Here is a 9,791-nt window from a genome sequence, read left to right on the forward strand (position 1 = left end):
GCTACAGTTTCCGCTTATTTGCAGTATCCTGCTGTGTTTTACTCTTTCTTCATAGACTCTATCACCATTCTGTGATCTTGACCAAGTTCCCCAACTTTTCCTGAGCTTTTGTCTCCCCATCTATAACAAACAGGATAACAAAGGCACCTCTTGCAGGAGTTTGTGATGTGGAATTAAATGAACTTGTCAAATAGTACAAGCTGGAAACTAATATGCTGTCAAAAGATTTTTAGTAAAACATGATAACAGCTCATTCATTCTCCCATCAAATCTTCAAAACAGAAAGGTGGCTATTAAGGTCCCCATTTCATAAATCAGGTAAACTGAGGCTCCATGAAGTGAGGTCACTCATAGGAAATAAACACCAGAGATAGATTTGAACGTCATCTCAACAATAGGCAGGACTAGGCCAGATCCACACAGCCAGCCCATAAGAGGCAAGTCCAGCTATGCTTTGGCCTCCATAGACCTCAGACACCAGTCCCCACCCTTGATCTGCTGAGCAGGTTCCCAGCTGAAGGCAGCTGATGCTTGCCTGTAGAACTGGGACATTTTTAGCTGGGTCAGTTTGAACTCCTAGAACCAGACCACCCAGGGCTTACCTGGCTGCTGCAGAGAAGATGGAGAAGAATCCCTCTGCCCCTCCAATATCCTCTTTGCTCAACCCTGAGGACCCCTTGTAGTGCCCTGGGGCAGAGAGACTTCCGGACCTTAGTTGCCCCGGGCGTCATCCAGGCCTTCTCTGGCAGCATGGGGCACACTTGAAATCATCTCATCAATTATGTGTCGTGATTTGCTTACTGTTTGTCTTCACCACAGACCTCGGAGCTCCAGAAAGCAGCAAGCCTCCACCTGTGTGTTCCTGGCACAGGTAGGAACGCACTAAACACTTGTTGAAGGACAGACAAATTGAGGCAACTATCTTTTGGGCACCCCTTATGTTTTAAATGGGCTTCCCAGGTGGTTCAGTGGTAAAGAATCTGCCTGCCAATGCAAGAGACACGGGTTCGATCCCCGGGTTGGAAAGATCCCCTGGAAAAGAAAATGGCAACCCCCATCAGTATTCTTGCACGGGAAATCCCATGGACAGGGGAGCCTGACAGGCTACAGTCCGCAGGGTCGCAAAGAGTCGGACACGCTTAGCAACTAAACAACAAACGGCAAAATACATATCCTAAACATTTTGCCTTCATTTGCTCATTGCATCATCACACCAGTTCTTTAAGACTGGAACTGGCAGATCCATTTTACAAGTGAAGAAACTGAGGTTAAGAGCCAAAGTCCTAGAAAGCACTATGACAGGGCCGTTAAGAACGGGGCCTCTGCCACTTGCTGGCTGGAAATGACAAATTCCAAATCTCTATGATGGGAACAATAATCTTGGCTACTTCAAAGGACCATTTGAGAATTCTCAGAGAGTAGCAGAAAGTATTCAGCCATCTGTGAACACAATAAATATCCTGCAATGACTACTTACGCTTTTTTCTGAGTTATTAGCACAATTTTGAGGTTTATGGCTTGGTCATGTCCAACTCTTTGTGACCTCATGGACTGTAGCCCGCCAGGCTCCCCTGTCCATAGGATTTTCCCAGCAAGAATACTGTAGTGGGTTGCCATTTCCTTCCCCAGGGGATCTTCCTGACCCAGGGATTGAACCAGAGTATCTTGTATATCCTGCATTGGCAGGCAGGTTCTTTACCACGGAGCCATGAGGAAGCCCATTAGCACAATACCATGTACTTGTTAGAGTTACGATGGTGCAGCTAGTATGCACAGTGCTATGATCTGACTTCACTGTCCATCCTGCTACTTCAGAGAGAAGCAAGACAACAGGGGCAGAGGTGGGGGCCTGGAGATGAGAGTCCTTTCATGGCTTCAGCTAGGCATGGTTCCACACTGGACCTTTCCCTAAAAAGGGAGACCTGGCTTTACAGTTCCTGACTCAGTAGGCCCTGAGGGGCTGGCAGGCAGCAGGCTGGCTGAAAGCTCCACCTTTCACTGCAAGGCTGAGTCATGCCACCACCCCAGGCTGAGGAGGGGTGCAGACTGCTAAGGAGAGAATGGGAAAAGGGAGGAAAGGGACTGCTCAAGGTCTGGGCTTTCCTGCCCTGAGAATAGTCATTCATCTCTCTTCTCCCTTGAACCTGGAGTGAAAGCTTGCTCGGCCCCTGGAAAAGGTGAGTCCTCCTGAGCAAGCAGCATTTCTGGGTGCAAGCATCCTGGGAAAGACCCAGGCGCTGGGGCAGGACCCAGCTGAGGTGAAATCCAGGCTCACCCACCCTGGATGTGTGACCTTGGACAGGTAGCTTCAGACACTGGGCCTCAGTTTTATGCACAGAATGAGCACAGAAAACACACCATACTGGGAGGCAGCAGAAATCATGTAAAACTAATGTTAAAAATACTCTTGGTAAACAGTAGGCGCTCCCTAACTGTCAGGTGGCTTTCCCTCCCCTCTCTGCACCTACATCTGTCTCCCAGCCCCCCATCTCCCTCTAGGTCTCTTTCTCTCTCTTCCCTCCTCATTACAGGGCAGGAGTTGGAAGGAACTAGAAGACCATCTTGGAGTCAAGCCTTAGGCCCTGCAGAAGGGATCTAGGGCCAAGTATAACATCAGATTATTAAAAATGTGGATTGTAAACACCAGCATAACTGGCCAGAACACAGTGGCCACCAGACCACAGCCCAGCTGCTCCCCATGCCCAAGGCCACACCTCCTGCTGCCCCTGGATCTGGGATGGATCCAGCTCCACAGGCACCGGGCACAGGCCGGTGTGTTTTCCCTGAGCTGAGCCCAGGGGCCCTGGCCAAACACTGTCCTCCTAGTCAGAAGGCCTGGGGAACAGCTGCAGGGTCTGTCCTCAGAGGGGTGAGGGCCTCCCACCCCGGCCTCTGAGCCTGGCCATCCATCAGGCCTGGAGGAGGTAGCCAGAGACCAGGCCCACAGGGACTCTGCCCAACAGTGTGGTGCTTGGTGCAACCCACAGACCAGGATGGAACCCCATACCCCCACAGAGCAGCTGTGTGAGACTGAGTAAGTCATTTTACTTACTTCTCTGAGCCCCAGGCCCCTCATCTAAAAAAATGAGGATGTTCAGGGTCACCCCATCTCCAAATTGTGGAGTGAAGATTAAATGAGACCATGCATCTTAAACACAGGATCTGGGGACTTCCCTAGTGGTCCAGTGGTTAAGGCTCTGCACTCAATGCAGGGGGTGCAGGTTCGATTCCTGATCAGGGGGACTAAGATTCCATATGCCATGTGGCCTGGCCAACACAATAAATGAATAAAGCACAGTGTCTGACAGAATTAAAGCATACCCTTGGTTAAGCCCCAGGCTCAACAAGATTGAGGCTGGAGATTAAGATGCCGTCATAACTGGGGTCCCTGTGGTTACTAGAGTGGTCACTTTCATTAGCATCCAAAGGTGAGCAGCCTGTGTGGGAATGAGTGAATGGGCTATGGAGCCAAACAGCTGGACTGGACCCCCAGCCCCGTGATGTTATCGTTGTCACTGTCCCAGCCGAGCTCCAGGAGCCCCACCTAGAAATAGCGATACGACCTAGCTTCATGGCCTCACTTGCTCATTTGGGAAGTTACTGAAATGTTTACTGAGTACCTGCTGTGTGTGTGCAGTTCTAGAGCCCATGGGAGCACCGGGAGGGGTTCTCATCCTCCAGGTTACTGTAAAGACTCAGGGAGAAATTGTATGGACATCGCCTGGCCTTTAGCCAATGCCCAGTTACGTGATCTGTCCTACACTGATGCCTGCCTGCCTCTTCCCTCTTTTCCCCCTCCCTCCCTCTCCCTCCCTCCTTCCTTCTGTCCTTCCTTCTTTCCCTCCTTCCTACCAGTAAGGCATGAGTCAGACGTTGGCCCTCTGGGAATAATTACACCAAGTATAGGGGCAGAGGGTCCAACCCTCCCTTCCCCAAACAGGTGCCAAGACCTCCCTGACAGGTGCAGACCATGGGGGCTGGAAGGAAACGACAGAGTCGGTGGCTGCACCAGGAGAGAAGGTTTAGGAAAACAACCCACTCGAGTTACCTTCTAAATGACTAAGGCTTTGGCCTGGAGCTTCCTCGCAGCGCCGAAGCTCTCTGCCCCTCTGGTCTGGGAGGGACGGAGAGCGGCACCGGCTGCTTCAGCGGCCCTCTCAGCGCTCCGTTCCAGCCCAGGCGCCCGGGGAAGCCCCTTTCGTGGAGACGACGTGGCTCGTGCACAGGGACTGGCCCGAGGACCCCCACAGTCACGCCAGGCTCGTGACCCCGCGGAGAACGGGGCTGCGGGGTTTCCCACGGCCAAGGCCTCGCGGGCCTGCGGGCCCGTCTCGTCACCGCCCGGGCTGGCTGAAACCCGAGCCCGAGAGATAGAGCCCCGGCAGAGCCAGCCAGCTCTGTCCTAACGTAATTTAGCTGTAATCGCAGCGTGTTTTCCTTCGCTATAATTAGTAAAATGTGGTTGTTTTCTGTGTTCCTGGAAGATGTCTGAACTGGAGCCAGCTCCCCGTAGTTTTTTCGACAAGCTCTCCCCAACGGGCCCATCAGCACCACCATGGATTTCCTGACACTTTAACCCCTTCACCTGAGTCCTCCTGATTCCTCAGTGGGGGCCTCTCCCTCCTGGGGCCCCCAAGGACAAGCCCCTGGCTCAGCACAGTGCAGGGCACGCCGTAGGTACCCAGGAAATGCGGGTGGGCGACCAGGCCGTCACACCATCAACAACAACAAAAGGCACGTAGGAATGAATTCCTTGTTTAGGAATTCTACAGGATCCTCAAAGAAGTGTGTGGCGTGTGTGTGTGTGCAGCTGTCCACATATGGGTGTATCCATGACAACCAGCAGAGCCAGCTCTGTGTGGGACACCAGCTGTGATTCTAGGTCCCTGTGCTCACCTCATAGAGCTGGAGCCCCTGCATGTAGATGTGAGCCCTCCTCTGTCTTGGGGCCACCCAGAGGGTACCAGAACTGATCCTGAACGTTTGGAAGACCATGCAGGAGGTGGGGACAGGGCAAAGGATGTGGAGTGCCCACGTCCTACAGTCCCCCAATCCATTTATCACATCTTCTGCCTTGGATTATAATTAGAAACAGTCCTCAGTCTGTCCTTTCCTTCAGGCATCCAGCCAATGTTTATCTGATCCTACTGTGCATTGCCATCTATCATGCTTGGTGGCTCTCCATTGGGTCTTCTGTAATTGGGTCTCAGGCCCCCACTTACTCATTCCGTCGATGAACATTTGTTAAATAATTACACGGACTAGACTTTGGGTTTGGGTTTTGGTTTTTTGGTTTAGTTTTTACACAAAGGATTCAGATTCACATTCTCCACCTTTGTCAAAGTCTCTCCCAACAGGAGATGTATTTAGGATAGGTTTGATTTTTTTTATTATTATTTGATCAGTCATACAGAAAATGAAGTGGTAAGAGTACCCATCTCATAGAGTTCTTGTGTGCATTTCACGTCTAAAGGCTCAATAGGTGGCACACAGGAAGTAACCATTAAATATCAGCGATGATAATTATTTCACAGAGTGGTGGAGTAGTCAGGGACACAGACTTAAAGCTACTTCATGACCTTAGGCAGGCTACTTAACCTCCCTGAGGGCATTTTGAACCTGACTGATATGTAAGGGCTCAGTAAATGTTAATTATTATGTGAGTAATTATGTGGACTTTACTTTTTCAATTGACTTGTAATTCTCAAAAATTTTCCCCCACCCCATCAACCACTTCTCCAGTAGGACCGCTAAATTTCTGTCACTGGCAGAAATCAATTAGCTGGGCCCCCAGACACTGCATCAGAGAATGCTGCTCTCTGGTTGGCTGAATTAACCTGGACCCTGAACATTCTGATCAGCTTGAACACTAGTGGGTGTGGCCTATTCTCCATACCGCACCCAGCAGCAATTGTTGGAGAGTAATATCCAAAGGTGGATTTACTTGGGTTATTTTTTTTTCAAGTTTTATTGAAATATATTACATTTACAATGTGCTGTTAGTTTCTAGTGCACATCAAGTGATACGTATACATATCTTTTTAAACATTCTCTTCCATTATAATTTGTTATAAGAAATTATAACAATTGAGTGTGTGTGTGTGTGTGTGTGTGCGCATGTGCGCACCCACTCAGCGTGTCAGACTCTTTGTGACTCATGGACTGTAGCCTGCCAGGTCCTCTGTCCATGGAATTTTCCATGAAGTAGGTTGCCATTTCCTACTCCAGAGTATCTTCCCCACCCAGAGACTGAACCCACTGTCTCTTATGCCTCCTGCATTGGTAGGCAGATTCTTTACCCCTGAGAAGATATTAGGTATAGTTCCCTACATTAGGAGTTTGGGATTAAAATATACACACTGCGAAAGTCGCTCAGTCGTGTCCTACTCTATACACTCTGTAGAATTCTCCAGGCCAAAATACTGGAGTGAGTAGCCTTTCCCTTCTCCAGGGGATCTTCCCAACCCAGGGATCGAACCCAGGTCTCCCACACTACAGGCGAATTCTTTACCACCTGAGCCGTAAGGAAAACCCAAAATATACACGCTGCTGCTGCTGCTGCAAGTCGCTTCAGTCGTGTCCGACTCTGTGGGACCCCATAGACCGCAGCCCACCAGGCTCCGCCGTCCCTGGGATTCTCCAGGCAAGAACACTGGAGTGGGTTGCCATTTCCTTCTCCAATGCATGAAAGTGAAAAAGTGAAAGTGAAGTCACTGAGTCGTGTCCAACCCTTAGCGACCCCATGGACTGCAGCCCATCAGGCTCCTCCGTCCATGGGATTTTCCAGGCAAGAGTCCTGGGTGAGGTGCCATTGCTTTCTCCGCCCAGGTGGCGCTAGTGGTAAAGAATCCACCTGCTAATGCAGGAGAGCAAGAGATGTGAATTCAATCCCTGGGTCTGAAAGGTCCCCTGCAACCCACTTCACTATTCTTGCCTGGAAAATTCCATGGACCGAGGAGCCTGGGGAGCTACAGTCCATGGGGCCGCAAAGATCTGGACACAGCTGGGCAACACTCAAGGCACATAGGTAAACTAACCAACAGGAATCTGCCCCATAGCACACAGAGCTGTATCTAGGTTATTGTTCTTTATCTTTTTTCATTAAATCTTACCAGTGTCCAGCTCTACAATTTTTGCAGATAAATTCCTCCCAAACACATCTCCCTTATTAAGTGCATAAATGTGGTATTATTTGCCCCAACGGGCACTTGAATGACTGAAATGGGAGCGTTCTTGCATGAGAAGCTAAGTTCCACATTCTCGCCTTAGGTGGGAGGGTGTTCTTGGTCCCAACACCTGGCCCTTGCTCACCTGAGAAAACTCGAGTTCTCCTCTCAATAGGGCATGTCCCTCTGCCAAGACCTCCTCTGGCCCAGATGCACAAAGAGATTCATTTTTGAATCATGGAACCAAATGGAGAATTTCTCCATACCATGTACTACCTCTGAGATATGAAGTGGTGGTCTTGCTTTCTCATTCATTCTTTTACTCACTCACTTACTATGCCTTTATTGCTGTCCTGAGACATTTAGAAGAGACACATCATGGAGAAATGATACTGAGGGAACATATAATGTGAAATGGCATTTAAAGGAAATACAGAGAACCAAAATTGAATATAAGAAAAGATTCTTCTAGACTTGGCTGGTGGTCCAGCAGTTAAGACTCAGTGCTCCCACTGGAGGGGGTGCTGGTTTGATTCCTGGTTGGGAAAAGAAGTTCCCATGTGCTGTGTGATGCAGGAAAAAATTTCAAAAAAAAATTTTTTTAAAGAAAGAATAAAGAAAAAATTTTCACCTCAGCAGTAATCATGAAACGAAGAAAATTTTAAAATTTGCCTCATCTTTTGATAAAGATTAACAAGGTTGGTATTAGTACTGAGAGTATGAGAAAACAGGCCTTGTCATTTAGTGTTAGTGGGATTGTAAACTGAACTAACATTTTTGGAAGACAATTGAACAAGTTAACATATGGAATTTATCTTAAAGTAAAACTTGGTTACAAAAAAATCCACAAATTTGATTGAACACATCGAGGTCAATTAAAGTTATATTGTCCCTCTTTTTTTATTTACAAATGCCTACTTTTAAAAACATAAATAAATAAAAAGACAAATCAATGTATGTCTATATGTAACCTCATTCCTTAGTCTCATACTATAGGTATGTTATAAGAATGGATATTTTACTTGGCTTCAGAATGTTATACAGGAAAAATAATTCTTAACTGATCAAGTCCTTGCTACTAAAATGTTTGTGTTTTCATCATGACATATGCTTCTAAATTAATAATTTTCATTGTAGAAAAATAGAGTGAATTTATATTAGTCTTGCAAACTGATAATAGCATTGTAAATTTATGAGATGAGCTTAACAGAAAAAATATAGAAGAATATAGTTATTTTAACTGTAATATTACTAACTGTAGGGTGAAAAGGGGGGGTCCCATTAGAATGAACTATGTTATTCTAGATTGTTACTCATAATTTCTTTTTGATCATTTCTTTAGTCTATGAGGTGAAACAAGTTATTAATTAAAATTTGAAAACTCAAAAAAAAAAGTAAAACTTGGGCAAAAATATAAAGAGAGAAATTTTGTTATGGCATTTATAGTAAGAAATGTAAAGACAAAGACAGATGTTTGTGTCAATGAAAGATATCTAAAACAAAAAATGTACAAAGCAAAGTTGCAGACATAATAAATGTGTATATAATATAGACAGATATTTTATAAAATACTCCAAAAGGATATGTTGCTCTTGATAGTTGTTCTTTTCATGGGATGATTTTTTTTAAATCAACAAACTTTATTTTAATAGCAATTTTAGGTTTACAGCAAAACTGAGTGGAAAATACCGAGTTCTTATATGTCCCTGTGCTCACACAGGCACAAGCTCCCCCACTATTAACATCCTACTCCAGAGCCACCAATTTGTTAAAATAACGGACCTATATTACAAATCATTACCACCCAAAGTCCATAATTTACATTAGGTTTACTTTTGGTGTTGTATACTCTATGGGTTTGGATGTAAAATGACATGTCCTAGAAGAGGGCATGGCAACCCACTCCAGTATTCTTGCCTGGAGAATCCCCATGGAGAGAGGCACCGGGTGGGCTACAGTCCATGGGGTCCCAAAGAGTCAGACACAACTGAGTGACTAAGCACAGCACAGCACATAATGACATGTAGTGGCTCAGCTGGTAAAGAACCCGCCTGCCAGTGCAGGAGATGCAAGAGAGGTGGGCTCAGTCCCTGGGTCGGGAAGACCTGAGGAAGGAAATGGCAACTCGCGCCAGTATTCTTGCCTGGAAAATTCCATGGACAGAATTCCATGTAGCCTGGCGGGCTACAGTCCATGGGGTTGCAAAGAGTTGGACACAACCGCTCTCACACACACACACACACACACACACACAATGACACGTATCCACCACTATAGTATCATAAAAAATAGTTTCACTCCCCTAAAAAGCCTCTGTGCCCCACCGATTTATCCCTCTCATCCTCCTAACTCATGGGAATCACTAAGTGTTTTACTGTTTTATTAGTTTTGCCTTTCCAGTATGCCATATAGTTGGGATAACACAGTGTATAGCCTTTTCAGCCTCTTTCATCTAGTAATAGACACGTAAGGTTCCTCCCTGTCTTTTCATGGCCTGATAGCCCATTTCTTTTTAGAAAGTGTCTGGATGTAGCACAGTTTATTCATTCATCCACTCACCTGCTGAAGGACATCTCGGTCACCTTCAAGTCTCAGCCATCACGAATCAGGGTTCTGTAAACATCC

At 46.7% G+C, this 9,791-nt stretch overlaps 1 long non-coding RNA gene across 1 annotated transcript in view; it reads right to left on the bottom strand.

Moving 5' to 3' along the window:
* The window catches only part of LOC120879681, a 79,830-nt gene extending 75,609 nt beyond the window's left edge, over positions 1–4,221 (bottom strand). Inside the window, exon 1 of the long non-coding RNA XR_005724853.1 lies at positions 4,049–4,221. This is a non-coding gene — a long non-coding RNA (uncharacterized LOC120879681). The remainder of the gene's footprint in view (positions 1–4,048) is intronic.
* Between the last annotated feature and the right edge of the window lie 5,570 nt (positions 4,222–9,791).

This window comes from Oryx dammah, unplaced genomic scaffold (assembly GCF_014754425.2).
Source record: "Oryx dammah isolate SB20612 unplaced genomic scaffold, SCBI_Odam_1.1 HiC_scaffold_20, whole genome shotgun sequence".
NCBI lineage: Eukaryota > Metazoa > Chordata > Mammalia > Artiodactyla > Bovidae > Oryx > Oryx dammah.